This window comes from Capsicum annuum, chromosome 9 (assembly GCF_002878395.1).
Source record: "Capsicum annuum cultivar UCD-10X-F1 chromosome 9, UCD10Xv1.1, whole genome shotgun sequence".
NCBI classification, from domain to species: domain Eukaryota; kingdom Viridiplantae; phylum Streptophyta; class Magnoliopsida; order Solanales; family Solanaceae; genus Capsicum; species Capsicum annuum.
The window spans coordinates 178,769,589-178,778,533 of record NC_061119.1 but is presented as its reverse complement, the minus strand read 5'-3'; the positions used below and the strand labels follow the sequence as shown (position 1 = coordinate 178,778,533).

The 8,945-nt window shown below is 31.9% G+C and overlaps 1 pseudogene; it reads right to left on the bottom strand.

Annotated features, from left to right (window-relative positions):
* Positions 1–313: 313 nt before the first annotated feature.
* LOC107841259 lies at positions 314–1,993 on the bottom strand (annotated as a pseudogene).
* Between the last annotated feature and the right edge of the window lie 6,952 nt (positions 1,994–8,945).

Here is an 8,945-nt window from a genome sequence, read left to right as displayed (position 1 = left end):
ATTCTACTCAAACCTTCTTTTTTTCTTTGATTAGGATTGTTAAAAATTTATAAACAAGTGATCTTGTTAGAACTCACTAAAGTTATTGTCGATGATAAAGGAAAACTATTCTTAGAAAAAAAAATGCTTAATTCAATTAGTTATTACTTTCAACATATATAATTTTGTCCTCAAACTAATAACAGAAGGACAGAAAACATAACATTCCCTTTTTTTAAATTATTTATGCAATTATATTTTTGAGTTTAATCAACTTCACATGTTTGGGAATATGATGTCTAAAAATGACGGATTTAACATCAGTCGAATCCACTTATAAATTGATTATTGTATCAGCATGAAATGGCCAGTTAGTTGTAGAAGGAATGCAATAACCATCATCATAATTCTCCATCCCATGTGCCATGAGTTGTGATACTACGCCTCCTGCCATGGTTCCCCCTTGTTTTGCCAAATTGTAGATGTTTCTGTATCCACTACTCATGAATGTATCTCTTGATCCTTGACCCCTGATAGACTTTCCAAATTCAGCAAGCACAACAGGTTTCTTTAAAATGGTTCTTGCATCTTGCCAATGGCTTGTTATCCGCTGTTCCATCCACACCAATTGTGCATCGTGGCTTTGTCCGGACACCCTTTAAAGGTATAAGGAAATATTTAGACTCTTTAATCTGAACATGTGAATTTGTGAGTAGAGAAAAGATGTAAAAATTAACATTGGTTAGTGTATGCATGGATAGTGGCAAAATCAATCTCATTGATAAGATGGTTACTTATAAAATCTGTTCCAACTTGATAACCAGGATTAACTGACTTTCTTTCAGGAATTGAATCACCATAAAATCCCTCCATTCCAACATCCAACAAGTGTTTGTTGTCTAGTGACTTCACAAAGCTTGGCATTTCTTAAACCCATGCCTGAAACGATATTAGTCAAAATGTCAGTCATAGATATTTCTAAAATTTTATTAATTTACGAAAATATTGAATTAAAAGAACTAATTAAATTGGGGCTCACATTAACAGTTTTTCCCTAATAGTCAGCTTGGTCGCATGGCTCATTCATGAGTTCCCATGCCATGATTGTTGGATCATCTTTGTAAGAAACTCTTGTAATGCTATTCAATCTTGTAGCCACTTTCTGTAATAAGTTCATAAATTTATTAAGTACCATACTATAGGGGTAAAGATAATAGAATTGAGTAACTAGGATCTGTTATTTTCTGAAGGAATAACAATTACAGAAAAGTCAACCACAGTTTAAGGGGTGTGTGAATAAAATACATCATGTTTAGGTAGTCGGTTGTTTGGGTGAAAAAAGTTGAATATGTCGTAACCCTGTACCTAAATGTGGTTCTTGAAATATTATTTTAGCAAAGGATGAGTATAGAAATCATCATTACTAATATAAGTTCTTGAATTTCGCGCCCACTGAACATATTGAGCTTTTCCTCCAAAGTCATTCCATCGGTTTTCCTCCAAAGTCATTCCATCGGTTTACAAAGATCAAGATTAAGCGAACACCATATTTCTTAGCTTCCGAGATCACAAAATCCAAACCCTAAATTGACAACAATATTTAGTGCACATGCCTTTAAATTATTGCTATTATAACCAAACTAGAAAATATTTAGTACGATGAATTTATGCTAGCCTAAACTTTAGTTACCTAAAATAGCACGTTCATCATAAACACCGGGTGAAATTTGTAATGCTCTGTCACCTCCATCACTGAAAGCTTAGGTTCGACAAATCATAAGGCCAACAGCTGAGCAGCAGAAACATCTTTAAGAACCTCAGTGACTTTGTACCTCTCAGTAGGTACTATAGCAATATGCATCAACCAATAAGAATTGAAACCATTGAATAGAAAAGGGGATCCATTGAGTTCAAAATGGGCATCCTTAACTCCTATAAACTCCGAATTTGCTTCACATGCGAGAGCTAGGAACAAGAGAAAGAGCCCAAAAATAAAACTCCTTGTATAAGACATTTTGTATTTTAATGAATTATGTGATAGGTCACCTATTGTAGGATTTTATAGTGAGTTGAAGATAAGGAAATTTACTAAAAATAGAAAAACTTGCAATAACTAAGAAGACTTAATTCCTAGTGGATATAATTTGCTATTGGGATTTGATAAGTTTATGTGAAAAAATAAGTATATTTTTGGAAGTACCATGAGATGTTGATAGAAGAGTTAAGGTAGTTATTTGGGGTAGTTATTTGGTTAACATAGAAAGACAGATCTGTTAAAAGAATTATATATGTGGATAAAAATAATAAAAGGAAAGGAAAAATATGGAAACATTTATTGGTTGGATTTTAAGGTTTAATCACCACTACAATTGATGATGAAATAATATGGAAATGCGTACTCAAGTAAAGGCAGTTTGAAAAAGTTGTTAAAGTATTTTCGCTTCATAAATATACATGCAAATACAAGAAGAATTCTTCCATAAATTTTAATTTATATCTGGATGTGTGTATTTTAAGCTGTTTGAGTAAATATTTGAAATTTCAAATTACCAATATTAGTTATGGTGAGATAGTTGGGTTCCTCTATTGTTAATTAGAGATTTTGAGTTTGAATTGTAGCTATAGAAAAAAAAAAGGTAAACTGCAGAAGTGGCATTTTGTATGTATAGAACAAAATACCTATTTGCTCCTCTATATAGGGGTGTGCAAAGATCGGTTTAACCGATCAATCAAATCGATAAAAGTCTTATTCGTTTATTGGTATCGGGTTAATTATTTTTAAAAGTTTTGTAAATAATTTTTTTATTGGGCTATTGGTTCAGTTTTAGATTTTAAGATTTTAGTTAATAGTTAAACTGCTAACCCAATAAGATTACATTAAAATTATATTTTTATCCAAAATTATATAAAGTGACTTTATATTTTAAATACATACCTTATTATCTTTTACACTTTATAGATTTTATTCTTAGTGCTCGTAATTTTTGCAGGCTTTATGAAAGAAGAAAGTGCAAACAAATGAAATACGAGTGAGCAAAAATATTTAGAGTAAACCAAAAATCGATAATGAATATCTTATTGGTTTGATTATTGATTTAGTGTGTTTAAAAATTGAAAATCGATAATATGCAAAATCAAACCAAATTGACCATGCGCCGCTAATTTAACAACTGAAAATCAATAAATCGAATTGATAATACATAAAATCAAACCGAATCAATCGATGTGCACCCCTACCTCTATAGATCAAATGTTTTTAAACAACTCTTCATGCTTAGTTTATCTTTTAACTTCTATTTTTATTCTCTTTTTACTTTACTTTGATTTTTTTTCTCTTTTCTCTTTTTTTTTTTTAAAAAGTTTTTCTCAACCTTTGCTTTTTTTCCTTTTCTCCCCTCAACTTCTATTTTTTTTTCTCTTTTCTCTTTTACTTTGATTTTTATTTCTTTTTTTTTTTCTTTTTCTTCCTTAACCTCTTTTTCTTCTTTTTTTTTTTTTCTTTTTCTCCCTCAACTTCTATTTTTATTCTCTTTTTATTTTTCTTTCATTTTATTTTTATTTTTTATTAGACTTTATTTTTCTATTATTTTAGTCGTGCCTTTTTTCTCTTTTTTTTCCTCAATCTTTTTAAAAAAATTTTCCTTTCTCCTCGCAACTTCTACTTTTTTCTTTTCATTTTCAATTTTTTTTCTTTGATATCTTGTTTTTTCTTTATTTTAAATATTTTTTTTATTTTTTTTCCCTTAACTTATATTAATTTTTTCCACCAATTCCTTCTAAAGAATAAGTTACGTCTCATTGACAAAAGTTGACGCTGTCACATTATATCTTGATTTATGGAATTCTCTATAACTCTTGTCTTAGAAGTAAGACCTAACCCAAGGACTTTCAAATAACAAGTTACACCGCGTGGGCAAGAGTTGACTCTACCAGAGTGTGTTTAGATTTATAAGATGCTCTATAACTCTTGCCTTAGATTCAAAAATTATCCCAAAGAATTTTGAACAACAAGTTATGACCCATGAACAAGAATAGATACTACCACATTGTGTCTTGATTTATGAGATATTTTATAACTCTTGCCTTCGCGACCTGACTTAGTTCAAGGACTTTTAAACAATAAGTTAAGCCTCATGGACAAGAGTTGACGTTACCACATTGTGTCTTAATTTATGATATGCTCTATAATTCTCTTTCTTTAGAGGTAAGACTTAGACCAAGGACATTCAAATAAAAAGTTACTCCTCATGGGCAAGAATTGACCCACCACATTATGTATTGATTTATGAGATGCTCTATAACTTTTGCCTCAGAAGTAAGACTTAGCTTAAGGAATTTTAAAAAATATGTTACACCCTATGGTCAAGAGTTGATGCTACCATGTTGTGTCTTGATTTATGAGATGTTCTATAACTCTTGCCTCATAGGCAAGACTTGGTCCAAGGACTTTCAAAAATCAAGTTACTCCCTATGGGCTAGAGTTGACACTGTGTTATTGTATCTTGATTTATGAGATACTCTATAACTCCTGCCTTAGTGGCAAGACTTATTATCCCAAGGACTTTCAAACAATAAGTTACGCCCCATGTGAAAGAGTTGACACTATCACATTGTGTCTTCATTTATGAGATGGTCTAATAGTCTTGTCTCTAAGACAAGACTTAGCCTAAGAACCTCTCAAAAAAATAAGTTGATCCTTATGGGAAAGAGATAACAATACTTTATTAGCCTTAATTTATGAAATACCCTATAAATCTTGCATTAGAGACAAAAATTAGCTCACGAATTTTCAAACAACACATGACCCATGAGCAAGTCTTGACACTACTACATTGTGTCTTGATTTAATTCTTGCATTAGATGTAATGTTTATTTCATAGGACTTCCAAACAATAAGTTGCGCCCATAAATTTACTTCGATATCAAAGAAAGAAAATCCTCTATGCAGATTATCTAACTTTATGTTCATTAGTAAAATATAGTAGTAGTTGAGAAAAAAAAAGAAAAAAAATCTAAGTTGAGGAAAAAGAAAAAAAAAGATAAGAAAACATGAAGGTTGAGAAAAAGGAATAAAGAAAAAAAGGAAAAAGAGAAGAGTAAAAAAAATTAAGATTTAGAAAAAGAAAAATGAGAAAAAAATAAAATTAACTTTAAAAAAATTAATAAAAAGAAAAAAAATTGAGAACAAATAAAAGTAAAAAATTAAGGTTGAGACAAATAAGTTAAAAAATAAGAGAGAAATAAAAAATAAATAATGATTGAAAAAAATGAGAAGAAAAAAAAGAAAAAAGAAAAAGTAAAAAATAAAGGTCGATATAAATGAATTAAAACAAAAAAAAAAAGAGAAGAAAAAATAAAAACTAATAAAAAACTTAAAATAGAAATAAGAGAAGAAGAAATAAAAATAGAAGTTGAAAGAGAAATGAGCATGGAAAGTGAAAAAACATTTAAGGTGTAGAGGGTAAAAGTGTAATTTCTTAAAGATTTGACTGACACATATTTTGGTTCATGATTTGACACTATTATTTACTCCGGTTTTGAGATATTTCTACCCTTTCTATATTCTTACAAAGATTTAGTCTTAAAGATTATTCCGGGTAATAGATTTATAGATTTACACTCTTTTAGCCACAGTTAAGTCTGTGCACCTATTATGTATATCTACATACTTGTATTGATGCTTATGACTATATTGATATATGGTAAGGCCGAATGATGTTGTTATGATGATGTTGATACTCGACGAGGCCAGAGGATGTTGTTATGATGATATAGATACCCGACAAGGCCAGAGGATGTTGTTATGATGATATTAATATCCGGTAAGGCTAGAGGATGTTGTTATGATGATATTGATACCCATCAAGGACAGAGGATGTTGTTATAATGATATTAATACCCAACAAGAATGGAGGATACTATGATAATGATATTGATACCCGACAAGGTCGGAAAATATTGTAATGATGATATATATACCCGATTCGAGTCCAGATGATGGTTGTGATATTAATTGTGTACCTTGTATTCATTCTTTCATACATATCGCTGATCACCAGTATGCGCCTATGTCTATCAATTGGTATGGGACAGTTGAATAGATATGGATGATGATCATGCCTTATATTATTATGTGCTGATTGAGCCTTCCAAACTTGGAATGGTGGGGGAAACATATAGGCTCGATTATGTATTTGGTTTTCCAAAATCGTCGGGTACTCATGTTGTTATTGATATTGTTATTACCATTTTTATGATCATTATGATGGCTAGTTTATGAAAGATTCATTATTGATTTGATATCGAGATTTGGGGTATATTTTTAGCCTCTTTTATCTTACGATTTCTTTATCATGCATGATTATTTTATGTCTAGCCATGTGGATTAGAAAGTCTGAGCAAGATAGTATTAAATCCCGTTAGGATTATAATGAGGCCTTACAATAAAGATATGATGATCTAGGTTGTTCTTTAAGATTACCTTGTATGTATATATGTAGATATATGTACCGTATATCCCTTCCTTCATTTGTTCAGATTGTATATTCATCCGTTGGCCTTGTATATTATTATATATTCTTCTTCTACTCTTTATTCATATATTCGACAGAGATATACAGTATAGTGTTGAGACTCCTAAGTATGGCTGAAATAAGAAAGTGCATCCTTATTACTTACTTAGCCTTATTATATTGGTCTATTAGATATGAATAGGATAGTTGTTCCTAATTATCTCATAGACTTGTTATATGATTTTTGGACTCTTGGGTGTGGTTTCCATTCTATTTATATGTTGTATATGTTTGCTTTATCTTTGGAGGTCAGTTGGTAGTTGCCTACTGAGTACTATTTATTTGGTACTCATTCTATTTTTCTGTAGCCTGCAGATCATAGTACAGGTTATCGTCATTGATGTGTGCACCATGCGGAGCAACCGTGGTTCAGAGATACAGAGTGAGCTCCAGACGTTTGGAGTATTAGTTTCCTCCCTTTTGTGTATAGACTAATCTCTATATTCTATTCGGAGATAAGTTATATTAGTGTAATTTATTCTGTCTATTTCACTTTTGTACTCTTATTAAATTAGATGATCTAGTACTGATGCCACCAGGTTTTAGAATTTATTTATGTATTTGAACTTTTGTTATATTTATTTCGCATTCTTTCCTTATTCTATTTGGTAGTCCGTTACTAGCCATTCCAAACAATGTGTTTGGCTTGCCAACGGGTGAGTTATAGTAGGCATCATCCCAACATAAAAAATTAGGTCGTGATAATTTGATATTAGAGCCTAGGTTTCATCGGTGTATTAGTACAAGAGTTAAGTATTAGTAGAGTCCTGCAGATTAGTGCTAAAACATTTGTAACCTATCTTTAGGAGGCTATAGGGACATTTTAGAAAATTTACTTTTTGACTCCTTATTGTGTATCCACACTGCTATGAACGTCGAACACATTTGTTGACTCTATTCTGTCCCTGATGAATGATGCAACATAGGAGATACTATAAACAGCTGCAGACGAGACTGCAACACATATTTCCAGAGTTTCAGTACAATATTGGACTAGAAAGTTAGAGATGGATGCCTAAGATCTTTAGTGTCAGCCAAAGGATTTAGGGCCAATTTAGGCTCCAATTGAGCTCGTGACTACTTCATCATTTGAGGTTCAACATTAGGAATCCAGGTCATGAACTAGGTCCCTCTCAGCCTTGGATAACATTCAACTCATTGATCGGTTCTCAGACTGGAGTTAGGTCTATTGGTGTTCATCGGGATTCTTTACCAGTTTTGAGTATGAGATTGGATTTCTTGAGTGTGACAGACTTATTCCTATTTAATATGCTTCTGACCTGGACATTGGTGCATGAATTATTTAAGTTCTTACATTGCCACTCCATTTGGAATTAGAGCACTTGATATTTGTTGAGTTTTTCTTTCCCCAGGTTGTTGATTATGAGAGGACCATAGAGAGCATGTATTGAGACTTATGGAAATGGTAGAAAATGGCATGCCATCAACTTAGTGCTATTGGTATTTTATCTGGGAGTGAAGATCCTTCCGATAGAGTTCAACTCCACATATAGTATATCGGCTTCACGTAAATAGTATTTCAAACTATAGGTGGTTCTTAAATTAGTCGTGCTGATCATAGAGGGTAGAGCTCCCATTAGACCTTGCAGAAATTCTCGATAGGAATATTCAGGCTATGGCAACCATTTTGGATATTGAGGGATAGTATCTCGCAATATTCAAGATATTTCACTCAGTGTTAATTGGCCAGCCATTTGAGCTCAGTTTATGTCCCCGCTATGTTGATGCTTCAGGAGTTCCTACGACCACAGAAATATTGACTACTGGCATAAAAAATGTCCTTGACATGGGATTTCTAGACATTAAGCTTATTCAGATTAGCCTTGTGATGTTGTGGTACCTTTAGTTGGAGATAGTATATTTGGCGCCTTAGTTGATGCTTTAGTAGATCAGTTCGAGTTGGACCCATTCAAATTTATTTTCTTTATGCCTGTCAGACGTGTGATTGCGGATGTCACCACAATTTATGTGCTTTTATTTCCCATATTTATCTTTTTTATATGTATTAGAGTTTTTTTCACCCATTGATGATTATATATCTTGATGAGTTTATATTGATTATTATGTGCCTTGTTATTAAATTCATCATTATATGACTACTCCTACAGTTTATTTATTTTGTCGTGGATGAATAGAATTTTTCTTTGAGAAAGTTTATCTAGAATTGGTGAATCTCTTCTGGAGAAAGGGAGTTAGAAGGGTTTGGATGAGATTTTTTGATAGATTAGATAGGGATAGAAGAGGGCCGTCATCTTTAGATAAGAGTGGATTGAGATGAGGATTCGTTAAAGGACCCAGAAAGAAGAACGAGATCATTAGAAGATATTCTAGATACGTTAGCCATGGAGCGAGTCTTTGTCATGAGTGATAGAA